The 23120-nt window shown below is 37.7% G+C and overlaps 1 long non-coding RNA gene across 11 annotated transcripts in view; it reads left to right on the top strand.

Moving 5' to 3' along the window:
• Nucleotides 1–23120, top strand: part of LOC123847856 (uncharacterized) — a 56341-nt gene that overhangs the window by 20144 nt on the left and 13077 nt on the right. For all 11 annotated transcript variants that reach the window (XR_010406191.1, XR_006791626.2, XR_006791624.2 and 8 more), the window contains one exon: nucleotides 4326–4437. This is a non-coding gene — a long non-coding RNA (uncharacterized LOC123847856). The remainder of the gene's footprint in view (nucleotides 1–4325; nucleotides 4438–23120) is intronic.

Here is a 23120-nt window from a genome sequence, read left to right as displayed (position 1 = left end):
GAAAATGTTTTGAGGATTAGAAATGGTGGTTCCAAGACTGATCTGGGAATGTTCGCAACAGGGGTTTGTATCCTACATCTAGTGTGTCACCTTTAACATCTTTTTTTAAAATACAAACTAGATATAGTTAATGTATAAACACAATGCTTTGATATACATTGTGAAATGATTACTATAGTCAGATGCCAAACAAACTTCTCACTTAGTTAAAATTTTGTGTGTGTGTGAGGAAAGCACCTGAAATCTATTCTCAGCACATTTTCAGTATTCAGTACAGAATTAATTGTAGATACCATTTCATACATCGTGTCTTAATTCCTCTTTATCTCTGCTTTTTTCTTTTTTTTGTCTCTGCTTCCTCATATTTATTCAAGCTTTAGTTTACCTCCTTGCTTTGTATTCTGCCTCCTCATAAATTTTCAATTACTCATCATTAAACCTTGCTTATCTCTCTGGTGTCCTTGGCTGTATCTCATGTTTCCCAATTCTGTCCTTCACGGTTCAACTCCCTTGGCTATGGGCCTCACTCTCTTTGCATTCCACAAACTTCATTGTTCAGTGCAAGAATTTCAGTGTCTTAGCTCACGCCTGCTTGGGTAGTCACTTTCTGAGTCATGCAATAACACAGCACTTGGGTAGTGTATTCTACACCTGGTACATTCTACCTTGGATGACAGGACAGGTGATATTCTAAAATTTATTGCTGTCTATAGGACTGCCCTTTCTCCAGAACTACCTATGGCTGGGACAGTTTACCTTAGATGGGACTATGAGTGTGGCTACCGTTTAATTCAGATGTGTTTGTATTACATTTTTACATCTTGACCTCTAAGTAAATAATGCTCCTCATTTCATATATTCATTTCTAAAGATGCTCTGTCTATACTTTTGCAACTTGTACTTAAGTATAAATGTTGGAGAGTAACTAAGTCAAGCCAGATACCGTAGTCTGAAGTAATGTCATAAAGCTACTTTTAAAATTTACTTTCCAATTTCAGAAGCACTCACCTATCATTGATCTTCCTTGGCCACTTGAATTTTTGTCTGTCATTGTGATTGTGTCACAACTTATGTTCATTGGGTGTGTGGTCCTGCGACAATAACTTTGCCACGGTTCGAGGCTCTTAAAACATTCCAGCCAGGGTTGTGGTGGGTGTATCTACTCCCTGTCCCACCACCAGGTAATAACCAGGTCTAAATATTTCACATTCCTGCCAGAGTTCTGTTCATGTAGCCCAACTCCATACTGTTTTCTAAATTACATAGGATTTCTGGTTTCAAGAAATAATACACAGGCTTAGGTCAAGAAACAGGCGTTTATCACATAGATACACATAGTGAGGAAAATAGGGATTTCAGAGGAATCTCAAGAACAGAGTGGCATGGAAATTCATCTATGGTGGCTCTAGGGACTTAAGCACATGGACTTAGTGGACCCTTTCCACTGTGCCATTGACTTGATTCAGCTTTCTGTTCTCCTGTCTTATCTACATTTTTCCTCATTCATCATCCCTATGCCTGGCTTTGCCCTTACCTTGTCTTTGGTGACGCTTTTAGCTTCAGATTTCACCGTTAATTACTTGTTCTCATGGTTTCTTCTCAAATTTCAAAGAGTTTGAGCGCATCTAATTGGCTTAGTTTATCTTTATTTGTGCAGTGCTTTTTCATGCTTAGACAGTTCCTAAGCTGCTGGCAGTGTATGGATTGATCCCACCAGCTGTACTCAGTGGAGAGGGTATAATACTGGATGATGTGAAACAAAACCTGATCATAAAGGGCTGTGCTACAGCTTGACAATAAACAGGTCTTTAGAAGGAAATGGGTGGGGGCACCTGGGTGGCTCAGTCGGTTAAGCGTCCGACTCTTGGTTTCGGCTCAGGTCGTGATCTCAGGGTCGTGAGATGGAGCCCCGCGTCGTTGGGCTCTGCGCTCAGCAGGGAGTCTGCTTGCGATTCCCTCTCTCCCCCTCTGTCTCTTCCCACCACGCACGCATTCTCTCAAATAAATCTTTTTTTTTTTTTTAAAGAAGGAAACGGGTATATGTTCGGGAGGAACCAGAACTGCCACGTTTAGTCCAATGATTCTCAGATTTGTGAATCTATTATCTATCCATGTTATTCCATGCCTGTTGGAATGGTAACTGTTGGAATGGTAAACTGAGAACCATGCCTAGCCATAATAGAGACAAAATCATGCTTTCCAGTGTCAGCACCTCATGGTTATATCAGAATTTGTACATCATTGTCAGAAGAGAAACTGTCAAACCCTACTTGCTTATTTCTTTGAAGTCGCTGTAATACCAGCCACTACCGATTGCCTCAGAGCTTTACCCTAAATGGGCGCATGTCTGAGTCACAAAGGCAATTGCATAACTAGTGGCTTTGCCACAGTATAAGCTGGACTTCTAAAAAACGTTTCATCCTGGTTTGTGGCGGGGATTGTGTGTGATTTTCACACAACAGTCATACCCTAACAATTGCAAATGTTTCTTTTTCTGCTGAGGGTCTGTTTCATGCAACTATATACCTGATACTAATTTCTATACTAATTTGATTCTTTTGGTCCCAAGAAATGAAGAATCACTCAGCCTGCCATGTTAATAGGGGTTTATTTTATGTAAACATGTGGAACATGGTGGAGGATGGGGATTTAGTGGGACTCTAAATGAACAATATTAAATGTGGGAACTAACTAGATTCAAGCAGCCCTGAGGTACCTTAACGGCAGTACGTTTGGATAATTATTCTTGTGCTTCACCATTGACATCACTTGGCTGCTCTACATTTGCTGTTTCCCCTAGCTTAGTGGTTTTCTGTCACGGTTGCACTTTAGAATTAACTGGGGGACTTTAAAAATAAACCAGAGCAAGATGTTGTGATTTAATTGGCCTTGAGCGGCCCCAGGCACCTGCATTTTTAAAACTCCTCACTCTTCATTCTTCTTTTGTGATCAGCTGGCTTCCCCAACCTTTATTTCTCTACCTTCTGTGTCCTTGTGGTACTCATGGATTGTAGTACCTCATAAATTTGCCTTCTCTTGGCCTTCATGAACTCCCTTAGAGAAGAGGCTATGGATAGGACAGCATCATTGAAGTGTCTACTACAAGGGTTGCCAAACATTTTTTGTAGAAGTCCCAGATAGTTCATACTTTGGGCTCGTGGGCCACACAGTCTCTTCTGCAACCATTCACTTGAAGAAACAACCACAGACAATGAATGCAAAATCTGTCGGCAGCCAGATTTGACCCATTGGCTCTAGTTTGCTGACCCCTAATCTATATCCTTCTTGTTTATAGTAAAACTTACTTATTCTTTCTCAATATTTTCTTAGCTACTCTTCCCTAATTTGTTATTAACTGAATTTAAGAAGTATTTTGTAGCGGCACCTGGGTGACTCAGTCAGTTAAGCGGCTGACTTTTGGTTTCAGCTCAGGTCATGATCTCAGGGTCCTGGGATTGAGCCCCGCGTTGGGCTCCTTGCTCAGTGGGGAGTCTGCTTAAGGATTCTCTCTCTCCCTCTGCCTCTCCCCCTGCATGCATGCTTTCTCTCACTCTCTCGTTCTCTCTCTCACAAATAAATCTATTACAAGAATTATTTTGTAAAATTCTGCTTTGTCTAAAAAATTCACTTGGAGGTATTGTAATAGCATTTGATTTGGATGTTCATTTGGTCAGAATTAACGTGTTTGCAACATTTCTTCTCCCCTTCTAAAAACATTTATTTAACTCTTTTTATATCCTAATAATCATAATTTTCATCATGTCGCTCTCCAATATTTCTTATGTCATTCCTTAGTTATTTCATGCCTTATATAGCAAAATTAGATTGTTTTCTATTAATTTTAATAAGTGGTTATTTTTCCTAGCTTATTTCAAAATGGAAGTGCTATTATTGTTCCTGGTTATAAAGTGAAGAGGTACTTATAAACAATTCAGATAACACAGGATATAAAAAAATATAGTCAAGATAAGCTATAATCCCATCATTCAACTAAAACCATCGTTAAACTTCTGGTATATAAACTTCCTGAATGTGAGGCTGTCTTTGTCTAATGTTATTGAGCATTTATTTTATCTAATTATGCCACCTGTTCAAATTCTGTACCGGTTAAGCAATTTTATGATATAATTTGGCTACAGGAAAAGAATGTTCTTCATGTGGAAACAAGTATTCTGGTTGCATTGATGGGTATGTTTACAGTCTTGTAAATTAAGAAATTTGCATGTTGAAGATTATTTACTTCTTCTTATATGTCAGTTGTGGTGAATGCCCTTGTAATTTATTTTTACACTTGACTCATCATTTCCTTACCCACTAATTTTTAGTCACAGAAGCTGCAGTGAATTCTTTCATGGCCCTGAGTATGCTTTGTTCCCATGGAGAAGAACCTAACTGGAGACTGATAGTGTGGACATGTTTCTGGCATCAAGGATGAGGGTAAGTATGCATTTGGAAGTATTAAGAGAAGATAATGTGATAATAAAAATCAACGGCTGTCGTTTGTTAGGAGAAACTCCCTCATTTTCTAACTGAACCTAGAGAATTACTTTAGACAGTTTAGAGAAAGCATATATATCTCTGAGGCACAGTTGCTGGAAGTTAGCTACAATGGGCCACCAAAGGATTTTTACACTCCTTGAAGTCATCCAAGTAGAGAGAATTGCTTGAACTTTTTTTAAATTTAAAATAAGAATGACTCTTTTTATCTGGAACTTGATAGTAATGTCACTAATTAAAATATTACAACTGAGACCAACAGCTTAATATCTAAAAAGAACTTCTGCATCACTAAAGAAAAGTATCTTGCTGGGAACAAGTTAAGGAAACAAATGTACCACCTTTTTCTTCTTTTCTTCTTTTTGTTTTTTTTGGGGGGGGTTTTGTTTGTTTGTTTGTTTTTTAGGAAGATGCCCTCTCAAAACAAAACAAAATGATTTGCCTAGCTAGGAAGATGCATTTCTAGGCACAGTGAGCCACCCTTTTCCGTTAGGGAAAGTTTTCTACCGGCGTAGGGAACCATTTGCCTGTACAGTTCCCAGATGCCAGCCAAGGCCAGCCGTGCAAAGCAGGCCTCTCTGAGGATAGTAGCCTTAGGCTTGCTTATGTTAACTTTTTTCTGTGTACATGAGTTGAATGTATAATAAAAGGTCGAAATTAGAGCAGTCTGTGATTGATCACATTCAGACCCTGTTTAAGGGAAGAGAGGGTGGGCCACTTCGGTAAGAGTGAGTTTAAATACATGATTTCTGTTCTGTTTGGGGCATGTGAAAAAATTGGAGAGTGTCTGTTTGGGACACTTGTATGTCAAAAGTGTGGTCTAAGCTTATGTGTAAAAAATTTTTCACAAAATCTTTGATACGCTAGCTATTCTTTCGCTTCCTTTTTTTCCCATGCTATGGTGACAGTTAACCGTGAAAAGTTGTTAATTTTAAAATTCCTGTGTCATTCCTTCCCCACACGTTAATTTGGAATTTGACATTCAAGGAACCATTCTTTAAGAAATAAGTCTAAGGGAATGAAATTTTTGTCTGTGGTCTCACATGAATTTAATTAGAAAACTGAAAGTTAGTTTAAAATAAACAGGCCTTTCCTTTTGACAAGATTTAAAAACAGATTAACTGGCTATCTGGACATAATTCAATTTAGGTAATCCTATTTTTGCCCATTATCAGAAATTAAAGGAATTGCTGTAACCTCTTTCATGCATTCTCCAGATACAGTTAAAAATGTTGAGGGGCACGTGGGTGGCTCAGTTGGTTAAACATCCAGCTCTTGGTTTTGGCTCAGGTCATGATCTCGAGGTCCTGGGATTGAGCCTGCTTGTGTCCCCCTCTCTCAGCCCCTCCTCCCCCCCCCATACTGTTTCTCGCTCTCTTGCTCTCTCAAATAAATAAATAAATCTTTTTAAAAATGTTGAAGTCTGCACACCAAAATGTTCACGTTAGTTATCTTTTGAGGCAGGTTTAGCTAAGTAATTGTTATTTTGGGGGAGGGGTGTTTTGGTTTCCTTGATTTTCTTTTTCTTAATGAAAATATATTATGTTGAGAAAAAGTGAATAATTTACTTAATTTGGTAGTTTAACAAAGTATTCTGACACCACCTGGCTGTCCTGCAATTCAGTTCACTTCTGAGGCTAACTACCCCAAGTTAATGCCACATCCCACAAGTTAAGGGGCAGAGCCTTCCTGAAAACTGCCCTCCCTTCAGCAAGTCTTAGGTCCATCTGTATTTCTGACTAACTAGCTAAATTCAGGGGTTCCCATGACCATCTCAAGTTTGTTAATTTGCTAGAACAATTTCCATAACTCCCTGAAAGCACTATACTTACAGTTTCAATATAAAGGATACAGCTCAGGAACAGCCAAATGAAAAAGATACACAGGACAAAGTCTTGGGGGGATCTTAGATAAGGAGCTTCTATACTCTCTCGCCTTGGACTCCAGTAACCTTGCCTTTTTGGCACATCAATGTGTTTACCAATCAGGAAACTCCTTGAGGTGTGGGTGTCCAGAGTTTTATTGGGGGTCTTACTATATTGTTGGCCACTTGATTAAGTTCAGTCTCCAGCCCTTCTTCTCTCCTTAGAGGTCTAGGGGCTGGGGCTGAAAGTTCCAGCCTTCTAATCCTATGCTTGGTCTCTCTGGCATGGCCATCCCTTCTCCGTGGAAACTATCTTAGGGCCCACCTTGAGTCATCTTGTCAGCATAAACTCAGGTGTGGTCAAAAGGGGCTTCTTTTTTTTTTTAAAGATTTTATTTATTTGAGAGACAGAGAGCACGAGAGGGAAGAGGGCAGAGGGAGAAGCAGACCCCCTGCTGAGCAGGGAGCCCGATGTGGGACTCGATCCCAGGACTCCAGGATCATGACCTGAGCTGAAGGCAGTCGCTTAACCAACTGAGCCACCCAGGCGCCCGGGCTTCTTATGAATAACTAAAGAAAACTCCTTTTCTCTCGGTGGTTTTTTGGAGTTCTACGCTACCATCAGGGGACAAAACCCAGATTTATTACACAGTTTTATATTTTGCCTCTGGTTTTGTAAGGTTTTTGTTATGAGGAGCAAAAGTGATAGATCCAATGAGGGGATCATGATTTGCAAGGCTACAGAGGATAGTGGGCAGTAAGGGAGGTAGGGATTTTGGTGGAAATCCGTCAAAGGAACTGGTGAGTGGCTGTGCCTCTGGGATGAGAACTAGAAAGCCATCTGGAAATGGAGGCTTCTGGAAAAACCCTCTGTGTTTCTTTATTGGCCATATTTGGTCTGCATTTCTGCTCTATCATCACCTTGCCTCTGATTGTTTTTGTTCCCTCCTTCTATGTCCTTCTTCACCCTAGAGCTTTTGCTGACTCGTAGGTTTTTTTTTAATTAATTGTATTTTTTAATTTTAATTCCAGGATAATTAACATATAGTGTTATATGAGTTTCAAGTGTACCATATCATGATTCAACAACTTTATATATTCATTACTCAGTGCTCATCAAGATAAGTGTACGCTTAATCCCCTTCACTTATTTCATCCATCCCCCACCCACCTCCCTTCTGGTAACTATCAGTTTGTTCTCTATAGTTTAAAGAGTCTGTTTTTTGTCTGTCTCTTTTTTCTTCCCTTTTCATTTGTTTTGTTTCTTAAATTCCACATATGAGTGACTTATTTTACTTAGCATTATACTCTCTGGCTCCATCCACGTTGTTGCAAATAGCAAGATTTCATTCTTTTTATGGCTGAATAATATTCCTTTGTCTATATATACAACATCTTCTTTATTCATCTATAGATGGACAATTGGGCTGTTTCCATAATTTGGCTATTGTAAATATGCTGCAGTAAACATAGGGGTACATATATCCTCTGGAATTAGTGTTTTCATATTCTTTGGGTAAGTACCCAGTAGTGCAATTACTGGATCATAGGGTAATTCTATTTTTAATTTTTTGAAGAACCTCCATACTGTTTTCCAGAGCAGCTGCACCAGTTTGCATTCCCACCAGCAGTGCATGAGGATTCCTTTTTCTCCACATCTTTGCCAACACTGTTTCTTGTGTTTTTGATTTTAGCCATTCTGACAGGTTTGAGGTGATATCTCATTGTAGTTTTGATTTGCATTTCCCTGATGATGTGTGGTGTTGAGCATCTTTTCACTTGTCTGTTGGCCATCTGGATATCTTTGGAGAAATGTGTGTTCATGTTTTCTGCCCGTTTTCTGATTGGATGTGTGTGTGTGTGTGTTGAGTTGTAGAAGTTCTTTATATATTTTGGATTCTAACCCTTTATCAGGTGCATTTCTATACACTAATAATGAAGCAGCAGAAACAAGAATTAAGAAAACAGTCCTATTTACAACTGCACCCAAAATAATAAACACCTAGGAATAAACGTAACCAGGGAGGTGAAAGACCTATACTCTGAAAACATAAAACACTTACAAAAGAAATTGAAGACGACACAAACAAATGGAAAGATACTCCATACTCATGGATTGGAAGAACATATATTGTTAAAGTGTCCATACTACCCAAAGTAACGTACAGGTTCAGCCCTTATCAAAATGCCACCAGCATTTTTCACAGAGCTAGAACAAACAATCCTAAAATTTGCATGGGACCCCAGAAGACCCTGAATAGCCAAAGTGCTTTAATCTTGAAAAAGAAAAAGCTGTGGGATGCCTGGGTGGCTCAGACGGTTAAGCATCTGCCTTCGGCTCAGGTCATGATCCCAGGGTCCTGGGATCGAGCCCTGCATCGGGCTCCCTGCTGAGCAGAGAGCCTGCTTCTCCCTCTCCCTCTGCTGCTCCCCCTGCTTGTACTCTCTCTAAAATTAAAAAAAAATAAAAAAAAAAATCTTAAAAAAAAAAAAAGCTGTGGAGAGGTATCACAATTCCAGAGTTTCAAGTTATACTATCAAGCTGTAGTGATCAAAACAGTATGGTACTGACACAAAAATAGACACACAGTTCAGTGGGACAGGATAGAAAGCCCAGAAGCAAACCCACGATTATATGGTCAATTAACCTTCAACCAAGGAGGCAAGAATATGTAGTGGGAAAAAGTCTCTTCAACAAATGGTGCTGGGAAAACCGGACAGCTACATGCAAAAGAAAAACTGGACCACTTTCTTACACCATACACAAAAATGAACTCAAAATGGATTAAGGCCCTAAATGTGAGACCTCAAACCATAAAAATCCTGGAATAGAGCTCAAGCAGTAATTTCTCTAACATCGGCCATAGCAACATTTTTCTAGGTATGTCTCCTCGGGCAAGGAAAGCAAAAGCAAAAATAAATGATTGGGACTATATCACAATAAAAAGCCTCTGCAGAGCAAAGGAAACAATTAAAACTAAAAGACAGCCTACTGAATGGGAGAAGATAATTTTCAAATGACATATCCAATGAAAGGTTAGTATCCAAAATGCTTACTCATGGTTTCTGCTTCCTCATGAACTAGATCCAGTTCTAGTTCTTACTTGGCTATGCATATTTAAAACTTGAGTGTTTAGGAATTGTCAGCCTTTCATCCTGACTGGCTCTTTCCTAGGCTAGTCAGCTGGGGGTTGGGAGTAGTAGTCTTGGGCTCAGAAGACAGACAGACTTCCCTTAGGATCCAAGGGAAGACAGGCTTATTACAATGGAAATCACTTCTAAAACAACATTAAAATGTTTCTCTTTAAAGAGTACTTAAAACATTAAGGATATTAAGGGTATCAGTCCTTTTTGTAATACCAAAAGCAAAATTCTTTTTTTTTTCTTTAAAGATACTATTTATTTGAGAGAGAGAGGGAGAGCTTGGGTCGTGCGCACAAGCAGGGTGGAGTGGCAGAGGGAGAGGATGAAGCAGGCTCCCTGCTGAGCAGGGAGCATCACGTGGGGCCCGATCCCAAGACCCTGGGATTATGACCTGAGCCAAAGGCAGACGCTTAACCACTTAAACCGACTGAGCCACCTAGGCACCCCAAAGCAAAATTCTTAATACAAAAGATTGGTAAATGTCTTGACATAAAATTTAATCAAGTTTAAGGTACTTAAATAAGTGACTTTGGATTTATTTTTAGAAAGGAATTCTAAATGCCAAGACTGACTAAGTCAGTATGTTTGCTTATGTATTTTTTCTTATTCCAAAGTCTTCTAATATTTAATCTTTTTTTTTTTAAAGATTTTATTTATTTATTTGACAGAGACATAGCAAGAGAGGGAACACAAGCAGGGGGAGTGGGAGAGGGAGAAGCAGGCTTCCCGCAGAGCAGGGAGCCCGATGTGGGGCTCGATCCCAGGACCCTGGGACCATGACCTGAGCTGAAGGCAGACACTTAACGACTGAGCCACCCAGGTGCCCCCTAATATTTAATCTTTTTTTTTTTAAGTGAAAAGGATTTGCTTTTTTCTCTCAATTGTTTAATTATTCCTTTTGTTAATTAATCCATCCTTTGCTCACTGATTTATAAATGCACCTTTATCTTTTTAGGTCTTCAAACATAGAAGCCATAATAAAAGATTCATAAATGCAGCTATATAAATAAAATACTTCATGTCAAAAAGCACTGTAAATGAATTTGAAAGAAAAATGAAATACTTGGAAAAATATCTGCAGCACATTATTAAGTTTTGATCTCCATTAATATATGAAAAGCTTCTAAATAAAAAAATCAAGAGATCGTAGTTCAAAATGAACAATGGGCATGAACAGACAGTTCATAGAAAAACAAATGACACCCAAACCTTTGTGAAAGAATGCTCAAGCTCATTTATAAGAGAAATGTGAAATAAAACTACAGAAAGTTAACATTTGAGAACTTTGTTGGAAGGACTGTGGGAAAACTGGCATTCATAGAATGTTTGTTGTAGTACAAAATAGTATATGATCCTTATAGAGGGCACTTTGGAGATATTTATCAAAATTATAGTTGCCTTTATTCTTTGAGTTAATGATCCCTCTTTAGAAATTATCCTACATATTTGAAAATGTGAAACAAATTGCCTATGTAACATTGAAAAGTGTTTTATAATAGCAAAAGACTGGAAACAACCCAGGGGCCCATCAGTGTGAAACTAGATAAACTGGTACATTAACACAATGGAATACTAGGTTACTGTAAAAATGAATGAGGAAGCAGTGATATGTTTTTAAGTGAAACTAGTGAAATATACATGCTTTATGTTTTAAAAAAAATATATGGGTAATACAAAAGTGGTTACCTCTTGGTGCTGGGGGAATGGGGCATCCAGGGATAAGGGCAAGAATTTTCTATATATAATTTTTTGGTAGGGGATGGTAGCAGAATATGTTTGGAAGGTTCCAGTGACAAAATACACCTTTAATTTTTACTCTTTTATATATTTGTGTAAATTTCTAAGTGTATTGTGTTCACTGATCTGTTGATTTCTTTTACCTACTGGTCTTTAAACTATGTTTTAATACGTGTTTTTGAAAAACAGTTGTGGCAGTGTTCACTCATTTGTTCTTTTGATTTGCTTTTTGTTCAGCTTGTATTAATTAAATGCCTCCCATGCCATGGCTACTGAATATACAGTTATGCATGTAGTAATTTCTAGATTTTCTCAGGGAGTTCAGTAAGCTAGGGGAAGTGTAGGGTATGTAGGAAGGTTGCCTAACAGTATAGAATATAGGAAGCCAAGGTAGGAAGGAGAGGAAGACTTTGTAACATTGGACCTTGGGGGAATTTTCACCAAAATGGCATCCTAAGGCAGAATCCCACTTTGGGAATAACTAACCAGGCTAACATTGGTATATCTTGTTCTCTGAAGGACTTTTGGTATTGTCACAATGGACTTAGCACTATATATATATCTCCACAGAATAATATTTTTAGGGCTTAAGTTGCAACTATTAGAAGTTCCAAGGGACCTAATTTTGTACATTGGGTGTTCTAAAATTACTGTAATTTTGCATAAGGAATCATGTCACTCATAAATGTAGCCTTTTTCATGATGTCCCTAGATAAAATTTTGTCCATTTTTATTTCATGTTAAGCTGTTGGTCATCATCCATTCCTTTCTTTTGGAGTCATGGTACTTTGGTGGCCTGGAGTGATTTCCAGATTATTTTTCATTTTGTAGAAACTTAAAAATCTGTTGACATAATGTCAAGTGTCTGACTTAAGTTCTGCTTGGGCGTTTCTTTGACCCAGAATGGCCCCTCTGACATAGGCAAAATACAGTGATCCCAAGGGGTCAGTATATCTTGTAGTAATTTTAGTGAATGATCTTTAATTGGTAATTTGATACTTTGGGATTGATTATTTTCTAGTTAAGAGATTATAAAATATGTCTGTCAGTAACTGGGATTGAATAATTGTTATATCTTATTATATAAGCATTGCACCCTGGATCTGAAATTACATTGTTACAATGTAGGCTATAGACTTAGCCACTTTCAACAAGTTGTATGAACCTCTTAAAACCAATGAATTTCTACCAGAGTCATGGAGGTCAAAGGTGTATTTTAGAATACACCTTAGGAGTCCACTAAGCATTAACACTTGAGACTCTAGTTAGGTTGGAATTATATAAGGCGGCCTGCCATCTTACTTTGGTGTATTTTCCTATAACCCCTGACTGATTTGGCAGCCTAGTGGCAATTTGGTTGCTGTTGCTGATACATAAAATTCTTGCTGATATATACAAGGATTTGTGCATCTGTAGACAGGATTTTTGTCCTTTTAGAATGTTGTGATTACAACTCTTAAAACTGCCTAGCACATAGTAGAAGCTCATTAAATGTTGAATAAACATTGGTATGGATATAATACCAATACACATATATATGATACTATATGTATCATCCCCTAAATGCAAACAATGTGTTACACATTTATATTTTTATATATCTTATACAGTTGTTTTTGGGTACTTGCACTAGTAATTCTATATCATAATTTACGAGTAAAGAGTATGTAGTTTTAATAATCTGATTCATTAGGTTGGTAGATTACCCTTTGAAAATGTTCCAGTCTTATTCTCATATATTTATGTTTTTTCAAAAACAATAATATATGCAAATGCTAAATAGTATAAAAATCAATTTGTACTAAAGTTAATTTGGTTAAAAGTTTCCTCCCCACCCCCAGTTTTCTAGTCCTCAATCTTCCTTCTTTCCAGATAGAAAGTATTGTTACTAATCTCAGAGATAGTCTCTACATACATAAGTCAGTAGTCTTGTTAAAAAGTCAGCATATTGTAGAAAAATAGCCTGATAAAAACTGAAAAAATGAAAGAAATCTGTAGACCAACCTCTGATAGCGATATAGAAGCAAATAACCCAAATATAAGTTTGGTGATAAGATTCCACAAGCAGGGACGCCTGGGTGGCTCAGTCATTAAGCGTCTGCCTTCTGCTCAGGTCGGTCCTGGGATCGAGCCCTGCCCCGCATCAGGCTCCCAGCTCCGAGGGGAGCCTGCTTCTCCCTCTGCCTGCCGCTCCCCCTGCTTGTGTGCTCTCTCTTGCTCTCTCTCTATGACAAATAAATAAATTCTTAAAAAAAAAAAAAGATTCCACAAGCAAATTCATGAGGAATACACAGACAAGTGGTATTCATGCCAACTGCAAGGATGGTTCAATTTTAGGAAATCTGTGACTGTCGTTTAGGACATTGTAGGTCAAAGGAAAAACTATCACAAGAGTAGCTCTACAAGTTGAACTTCTTTTTAGTATTTTTTTTTTAATTTAAGTAAAATTACCGATCCATTTGGATCATATTTTGATGTCAGTCATCATATAATCTCACATTTGATTTTTTTCCAAGGGACAGCCAGTTGTCCAGTACTATTTATTGAAAATCCATCCTTTGCTTACTCATTTAAAATTATATCCATCAAATATTAAATTCTCATAATTTGGGTCTGCATCTGGGCTCACTGGCTTCTGTCATTAACTCTTTTCCTGTGGCAGTTATGGAATTATTTTGATTTATAAGTATTATAAATTTCACTTTTTGCTGTGCTCATTTGCTGCCTGTCCACATTTAGATTCATTTGTGATAGCATTTCGTAGACTCCAAATTTCTTGGTTCTACACAATAATTTTTGTATCGATGTCTATTCATTATGGTTCCTGACTTCCTCACTTCAACAGTTTACTAGAATAGGCTCCATCTTGAGTTTTTTCATTCTATTTTGTGTCAGTTCTGCCCAAGGTTTTGTTCATTTTTCTCAGCTGCTATTTTATTTTCTTTCTGCCAGATGTCCCATAAAGATTTCACATGGTGTGTGTGTGTGTGTGTGTGTGTGTGTGTGTGTGGAGAGAGACTTTATAGTAGAAAAATGTATGTGTTAAAATTAATATTCAGGGTGATTTTAATCAGAACACATGTAATAGAGTTACATCAGAAACAGTATAGGTAATGTTTCATGATCTAGGCTTTCTTGCATGCCTAGTTGCTGCATATTGCTTGTGTTCTTGGTTGAGTAATAAGTAATTTTTATGGGATGTTCCATGGCTGTCATAGTCATAAAGAGCCCTCTCCCTTGTGATGTGTCTTTGCATGGCTCAAACAGGACCCTTTGTCATATACAAGTCATTCAATTTTACATTCTAAAAATCATTGGTTTTAGCATTTAATGTGACTATAGGCTGTGCATCAGAATACACGGCTCTTAGTTTGAAATGAAAATTCATGTATACCATGATAAGAGTTTACTTATTAGTAAACCTTTTGGCTGTCTTTCATAAATCGTGGTGCGGTGAAAACTTGATCCATGTATCTTTATTTCTGTATGACAACATGGTGGAATCCTTGCAAAAGTTGATAAAAATATGAACAGTTTTTGTTTATTAAAGTTCCTCCCAAATTGCCCATCTAAAAATGTTTTAATATATGCCACAGTGCTTTTATTTAACTATTTTATAGTTGCTTAGGTAATTTTCTTCAAAATATACAAGATTGTGGACTGCTTAACCTGTATTTTAGAACTGTATCACAAAACGGGTTTTCCAGAATTTTCCTTGCACACCAGGGGTCTCACAAGGATAATACAAACTTGATTCAGTTTGTAATGAGTAAGTCTCATTTTTAGCACACACAGAGTATCAAAATGTATGGTAACCTATTTATAGAGTAAAAATTTTTTTGAGTGGATGTCCCCATTCTGTTCATTATTAAATAAACTTTTTTGTTTTTAGAAAAGTTTTAGATTTATGTGAAAGTTACAAAGAGTTCTCATATACCCCATACTCAGGGCATCTTACATTAACATTTTATATTACTATGGTACATTTGTCACATTCCCCTTCTTCCTAGCCCTTGGTAAACTCTAATCTACTTTCAGTCTCTGAATTTGCCAGTTCAGATTACCTCGTATAATTGGAGCAGTGCAATATTTGTCCTTTTATGTATGGCTTATGTCACTTAACATATCTGCAAGGTTCATCATCGATGTTATTGCATGTGCCAGAACTTCATGGTTTTTTTAATGGCTGAATGATATTCCATTGTATGTATGTGCCACATTTTGTTTAGCCATTCAGTTTTTATGTGCCACATTTTGCTTATATGTACATGTATTAGCATATATTTATTTATATACATATTTTGTTTATCCACCATCTGTCTAATGGATAGCACTGCTCTAGAATATACTTTTGGTTAATTGTTATAACATTTTATTAGTCTAAATTGGTCATAGTAAACTGAACAATAGGAAATTATTTAACTCTTGCAGTAAAATCCTGAAATTGTCTCTGGAGTATTAGATAAAACTTCAGTCCACTGGAATTATGAAGCATCCATATTCCTTTTAGCACAGGCTGTCAAAAATTAAGAAAAATGTTTTCCTGTTCTATTTGTGATACCTTTGGCATCACTGTCTTACTCAGTTAAAAGTAAACAGTAACACTAATTGGGTGAATAGTTTTGTGAAATATTTTTCTTTTAGCTATTTTTTTTAAGATTTTACTTATTTATTCAAGAGAGAGCGGGGGGTGGGGGCAAAGGGAGAGGGACAAGCAGACACTGCATTGAGCGTGGAGCCGAAGCCAAGAGTCAGACACTTAACCAATTGAGCCACCCAAGTGCCTCAGCTATTATTTTTAGTGTAGCCTAGTATGTTATGTAGAATTATTATCCACTTCCTGAACATCTCTTTTCTTTCCTTTCTTCCTTCCTAGTCTCTTTGTACTTTCTGAGAGCCTTTAGTCAGTTTCTCTACGGAAGAATAAGTTCAAATCTATACCTATTGCTCAAAGAATAATTTTCTTGCCTCCATTATAAAATGTATTAAAAAATTATAAAAGGCATAGGTATTCATTGTAAAAAATTTGAAATAAAAAAAAACCGTAGCACAATTAAAAATATGTAGAAATACTCAGGTTGTTGGTACATTTCTTTTTAGTATGTTTATGTATATTAATAATGTTTTTAGATACTCTTTGAGTACAGTTGAAATACACTGTTACATCAGTTTCAAGTGAACAACTTAGTGATTAGATGGCTCTTGAGTTAACAAGAACATTTTCCTATCTTTAAATATGAATGCATACAAGTCTTTGGACCATGATTTTTATATAATATTTACATCTTTTTTTAAACATTAGGATTATTTTAAATTTTTTAAATAAAATTTGAATATAACAACGTAGTTAACATACTTCTGGGAACATTTTTGTGTGCATGCGTCCTTGATGATTTCTTTTATTATAATCTTGTTAGAGACCGATTATGTTTTGTCTATTTTGCATCTCTTGATTAGCTAATGTGAACGAAATCAAGTGTAAAGTAATTAGACCCACATTCAAGAAGCAGATATTGTTCATATACCCCCTACATCTCTTCACACTTAATTCATTCTCACCTCTGACAAGCATAACCATCCTGTGCCCTGCTATCATCCACTATTCTTGGCTTTCCGAGACAGCCCTATGTAATGAGATGGCTCTGTTCCTTTCTCTTTCACGAAATGATACACTTTTAATGATCATAAGATTATTTTACCCTTTTAATTAGTTTTTCAGCACTTCCTACTAAATTCAACTATTTTTTTCTCATTTCAGTACCTCTTAATTGCCTCTTATTTATTTGTTCTATTTCAGGCAGCATTCCATTTTATGCAGTATTCTTTTTTTAGAGTAGTGTTTGGATAACAACAGTTCACATCAACTGAGCACACACAGTAAGCGTTAACACACTGTTGTACATGTGCATTAGCTCAGTTTTAATGCTCAGGAAGTACATTCTAATATTATCCCTTATTTTTTCAGATGGGGTAATTGAGGTCATTTACACTTAGTAACATTGCCCCCAAATGTCACAGAGTCAGACACTTTGGCCCCAAAGTCTCTGCTCCATAGGCTCTCTTCATCATTGATGCTTTAGTTGTGGGTTAAAAAAAAAAAATGAGGTCCTTATCAGTGTCTGGTGGTGACTGTGTTCCTAGGAAGATCAAGACCTCTTTAAGAATTGCCTTATTCTAAAAGATTTATTTATTTATTTTAGGGCGAGCGAGCAAGCATGAGGGGGAGAGGCAGAGGGAGAGAGAGAATCTCAAGCAGATTCCCCGCTGAGCACAGAGCTCAACATGGGGCTCGATCCCACAACCCTGAGATCATGACCTGAGCTGAAATCAAGAGTTGGACGCTTAACCGACTTGAGCCACTTCAGGCAACCCCCCCCCCACTGGCTTTTAACTAAGTGCAGGAGTGCAGGGTGTACTCTAGAGTTAGGAGGTCTTGGATGAGATTCCAAACTAAAAGATTTAAGAAATCCCATACCTTACGTTAGGACGAGAGCGTGTGGTAAAGAATGTAGTGAGGTGGCTTTTCGTCAGAAGATGGTTGTGGGCATTGACCCCAAGAATCATCCAGAACACTTTTACAGTAAAAAGAACAAAGACTAGCTAGCTCTGCTTTCATCGGGAGGAGGGATGAGCCTGATGCCTTTTGGTTGTGGTACACTTACCGCAAAATGCTTTTTGATGCCCATAAACACCGATAAAGGTAATCTTTGATGACAGCCAGCCAGAATGCCCAGTGCACTCTGTACTCAGGACCCTCCCTGTATTGAGTTGTCTGTCCTTTGGATGAGGTGCTTTTGCTGTGCTTGGTTTTTAAAACGGCTCTGAAAGCTTCTTTCCATTTCCTGGCTCATATCTCGCCATCAATTACCTGTCAAAAAGATTTGGTTTATTTTAAGCTTTAAAAGTGATACTGGCAGAGGTGGGAATAAAACCAGCTTCTGAATTGTCAGTTTTAGACTCCGAGAGAGAGAAGGAAAAACGGACATTTTTAAGTGAAAAGCATCAGTTTTTATGCATGGGTTAACTCTAAACTGGGCAAGCTTCCTGCAAGGAGGGAGGGATAAATACTTTTTACCATGTTCTTGCAGTTTGGGTGGGGTTCATGGACATGCTTCCCTGCTTGGCCGTTTTAATGATTAAAAGAAGCCCCCTGTTGTGCCTGAAGCTCTCTCTTCCTTGGAAGTTAAGGTCAGTTTACCTTCATTGCTCCCTCCCTGTTTTGCACTAGAGTATGTGAATCAGAACACATAGGTCTCCCTGTAGTCTGTCCTGGACCCCATCCATACAAAGGTCCTTTCTAGGACCCCTTGGCAATTTGTGAGGTGCCTCCCAGGACACCTCAATACTAATAAGAAATCAGAATTGCCTCAGGACAACATTGATAAGATGTCTCCTCAAGTGAGCTAGGAAGCAAAACTCCAGGTGGGAGTTTGCCATCGACAAATACGAACAGTCTCTTAGGTGATGAAATTCTGTAATGCCTAATAGTATGAGTTCCTGTCTTCAACATGGTTGCTATCTGAAAAGGTTCTAATATAATTTTGTCACCTGTAGCGTCCCTGCTCTATGGGAACCATATGATCACAATTTCATCTCCACCTATTGGCTTTAAGGACAGTTTTCCTGCAAGTGAACAGGAAGTTGTTTTAGTATAGTGCTAGCACTTTTGGTCTGAGCCAGCCGGGGTTCTTCTAAACACTGTGGTTCTCAACTATCCACTGATGGGCTGGGTTGTATTTTTCTAGTTAGTAAATGTCTGTTACTGTCAGTAGTCATCATTGTTCCTCTAAGATTTTACAGCCAGTTCCCTACATTGGTAGTGCAGCGAAGCTTAGCAGGTTGTTGTTTTTTGGTTTTTTTTTTTAATAAATGCTTTTGGAATATTTTGTTTTCTTGAAAGTGTGCTACTGCCATCCTGCTCCTAATTATCCATCTGCCCCTCCTAAGCATGCTCTTGTAGACACTGCTTTGTTGTATTGCCGACAGCCACTGCTGGAGAATTGCTGTCCTGAAACAGGATGCACATCTCAGACATGGTGCTGCTTTTATTTTTCGAGCTGAATTGATTCTTTAGATGGGATTTAACACCCAGTCAGCAGCTAAACTCAGCAAAGGATTATCTTGCCATGTATATAGTTGTAATGAATTTCCAATTTTGGTTTTTGTGTGAACAAATGAGAAGCAAATCTTCTATATATAATTGTGACCTTGTCCTTTGGAAATTTCTGGTGCACAGTTCTGTTCCAAAGTTTAGACCGAGTAAACTTTTAGTAAAAATGTGCTTATTTAAAAAAAAAAAAAGCATTGCATCTTAAGGGCTTTTGCTTTTTGGAACTGTATTCATACATACACGGATAAACACATAGCGATACACATCAGTCACTGTGTTTTTAGGTGCAGTGTTTAATTTTAGTTAGAAAACCTATTACCTAGTTGGGCTATTTCCATCCTGTGCAAATAGTACAGTCATGTTGCCCAATAAGATTACAGGTTGGACACCCATTTTCTAAATACTGAGACATTAACTGCATTTTGTAGTGCAATAATGTAGACTTGCTGTCAGATGGCAGTCTTCTGTGGGGAAATTTGGCATTCTGATCAGACAGTAGGATAGATAATATCAAAAACCTGGATCGTTATACTTTCACATATTTACGTATTCACATTAACTCATGTTACTAATGTCCTATACTATAACTTCAGTCCTCTTCCCTTTATTTGACGACACTGCCTAGAGGCTTACAAATAACAGTCTGGCTTTATGGAGTTCCTGATGGTCCACTCTGCATTGCCCCTTTAGGGGTGGCATTACATGCCAACTTACCAGGGTATTTTCCTGTTGCATTTCATTAGAATCCCTCCATTCAATGCCAATACAATGAGGCTTTTAAAGAATTTGCTGCAAATTATCGTGCTTTCGTGTTGGCACCTGTGTTGCTCAGCACATTATAGTGCTTCACGTGTGTAACTATTGTTTACTTTTAGTTCAGTGTTGCTCTGTAGATTGGGTATATTCGGGTTTTTTAAATTTTGTATACACATTTTTTTTTGTATACACATTTTTTAATTTTTTATTATTATGTTAATCCCCATACATTACATCATTAGTTTTTGATGTAGTGTTCCATGATTCATTGTTTGTGCATAACACCCAGTGCTCCATGCAGAACGTGCCCTCTTTAATACCCATCACCAGACTAACCCATCCTCCCACCCCCCTCCCCTCTAGAACCCTCAGTTTGTTTTTCAGAGTCCATCATCTCTCATGGTTCGTCCCCCCTCCGATTTCTCCCCTTCATTCTTCCCTTCCTGCTATCTTTTTTTTTTTTCTTAACATATATTGCATTATTTGTTTCAGAGGTACAGATCTGTGATTCAACAGTCTTGCACAATTCACAGTGCTCACCATAGCACATAGATTGGGTATATTCTGTTTTTAACTATTTAGCTGTTACTATTTAGTATTAACTATTTACCTTTGCCCCTTCAGTTGACTGCGTGGAATTTTGTCTATTAGCAAAACATTAGATATTAGGATCTGCCAACCGTGGGTTGAGTGGTTCTGGAAGTACTGTTCTTAGCCGTATTATGAAACCACAGGTCCATGAGTTGTTATACTGCCATTGTTCACTTAATCAAAAAATGTACCCAGAATTTTATCTTGGTGAGCCATCATTTGTTGAATAGTATTCATCTAAACCATAATCACCAAGGTGATTCAAATATATTTGTTAAGTCTTAGACTTTTTCCACATTAAGAAAATTTTGGTATTCCACTGTCCTGTTTGGTTGTAAGTTGTCATATTTTTCCTGTCTGTTGCCAGAAATACATGTTGTCTAGTTGTTGACTCAGCAGTTCCTCTGTATTGTAGATCTGGTCCTGCTAAGATTTTCTTTTTACCACCTGTGGTCACATGTAGGGGTACCTACTGTTTTTGAGGTTCTTTAGTGACTGTTCTTTGTCAAATCTTGCCTCTGTTACTTCACTACTAGATCATTATTTAGCCCAGTTAAAATATGGGATCATCAGGGGCACTTGGGTGGCTCAGATGGTTAAGCGTCTGCCTTCGGTTCAGGTCATGATCCCAGGGTCCTGGGATCGAGTCCAACATCGGGCTCCCTGCTTGGCGGGGGGCCTGCTTCTCCCTCTCCCTCTGCTGTTCCCCCAGCTTGTGCTCTCTTGCTCTCTGTCAAATAAATAAAATCTTAAAAAAAAAAAAAAAGGGATCATCTTGTGACTTCATGGTGTCACTGGAAAACTTACATTTCCTAGTGGATGAGAATATTTCAATGATAGGGCTAATCTCCATGTGGTATTCCTTCATCTCTAATCTTTACTTACATGTTTATGTGTTATGCCTACACATACTGGGCAGTTTGATACTTTCACAAATACTTTACCTGCACTCATGACCAAGATACTGGTAACCACTATTTGGGGGCAACCTGTCAATGGGGTTATAACTAACAAGTGTCCTCTCAATTTTGTCATAAGATTAAATGCTTTAGGGCGCCTGGGTGGCTCAGTCGTTAAGCGTCTCCCTTCAGCTCAGGTCATGATCCCAGGGTCCTGGGATCGAGTCCCACATCGGGCTCCCTGCTCAGCGGGAAGCCTGCTTCTCCCTCTCCCACTCCCCTGCTTGTGTTCCTGCTCTCGCTCTCTCTCTCTCTGTCAAATAAATAAAAAAAAAATAAAAATCTTTAAGATTAAATGCTTTAAAAGATTAAATGCCTGTCTTAGCAACCCTGCTAATCAGTGTGACTCTGAATAAGGCAAATAACTTTAAAAAAAATAATAATAATTACTGTGATATAATTCATATACTATGAAATTACCCTTTTACATTTCAGTGGCTTTTAGTTTATTCATAGAATTGTGCAGTCATTATTTCTGTATTACTGTAAAACATTTTTATCACCCCAGAAAGAAGCCCCACATCCAGTAGCAGTAATTCCTCATTTTCGTCTTTCGCAATCCCTGCAACCACTAATCTAACTTTTTGTCCCTGTGGGTTGGTCTGTTCTAGACATTCATATGAATGGAATCATACAGTATGTGGCCTTTATGTTGACGGCTTCTATCACGTAGCATGTTTTGGTGATTTACCCACATTATAATATATATTAGTGCTTCATCCGTTTTTATGTCTGAATAACATTCCACTTTATGGATTAACTTCATTTTATCTATTCATCTGTTGAAGGACATTTGGGTTTCCAGCTTTTGTCTGTTAGGAATAATGGTGCTGTAAACATTTGTGTACAAGTTTTCATGTGGACATATTTTCATTTCCTTTGGTATACATACACTTAAAGCAATGGGATTGCTTTGTAGTGTGTAACTCTATTTTAATGTTGTGAGATAATTTTGACAAACTTTATTAAAGTGGCTGCACCATTTTACAGTACAACCAGCAATGTATGAGGATTTCAACTTACCCCATTCTCACTTGTTACTTTTGGTCTTTTATAATAGCCATCCTAGTGGATGTGTAGTGTCTCACTGTGGTTTTGACTAGTATTTCTGTGTTGAGCAACTTTTTTTGTGCTTATTGGCCATTTGTATTTCTTTGCAGAACTGTTTGTTCAAATCCTTTGTTCATTAGAATTGGGTTATATGTCTTTTTGTGGTTTTGTTGTGAAAATTCTTTCTATAACTGGATGATAGACCCCTATTGGGTATGTGATTTGCAAATATTTTTTCCCATTCTCTGTGTTGTCTTTTAACTTTCCTGTTTGCGGTATGTAAATTTTTAATATTGATGAAATCCATTTGATCTATTTTTTGGTCACTTTTGATTTTGGTGTCATAACAAGGAAACCATTATCTTACATTGAGGTCTGATCCATTTGGCATTTATTTTTATATATGATGTGA

Source organism: Mirounga angustirostris, unplaced genomic scaffold (genome assembly GCF_029215605.1).
Source record: "Mirounga angustirostris isolate CCGP_5_RB_7025 unplaced genomic scaffold, mMirAng1.0.hap1 SCAF_11, whole genome shotgun sequence".
NCBI lineage: Eukaryota > Metazoa > Chordata > Mammalia > Carnivora > Phocidae > Mirounga > Mirounga angustirostris.
This window is presented reverse-complemented; position numbering and strand designations above follow the sequence as displayed.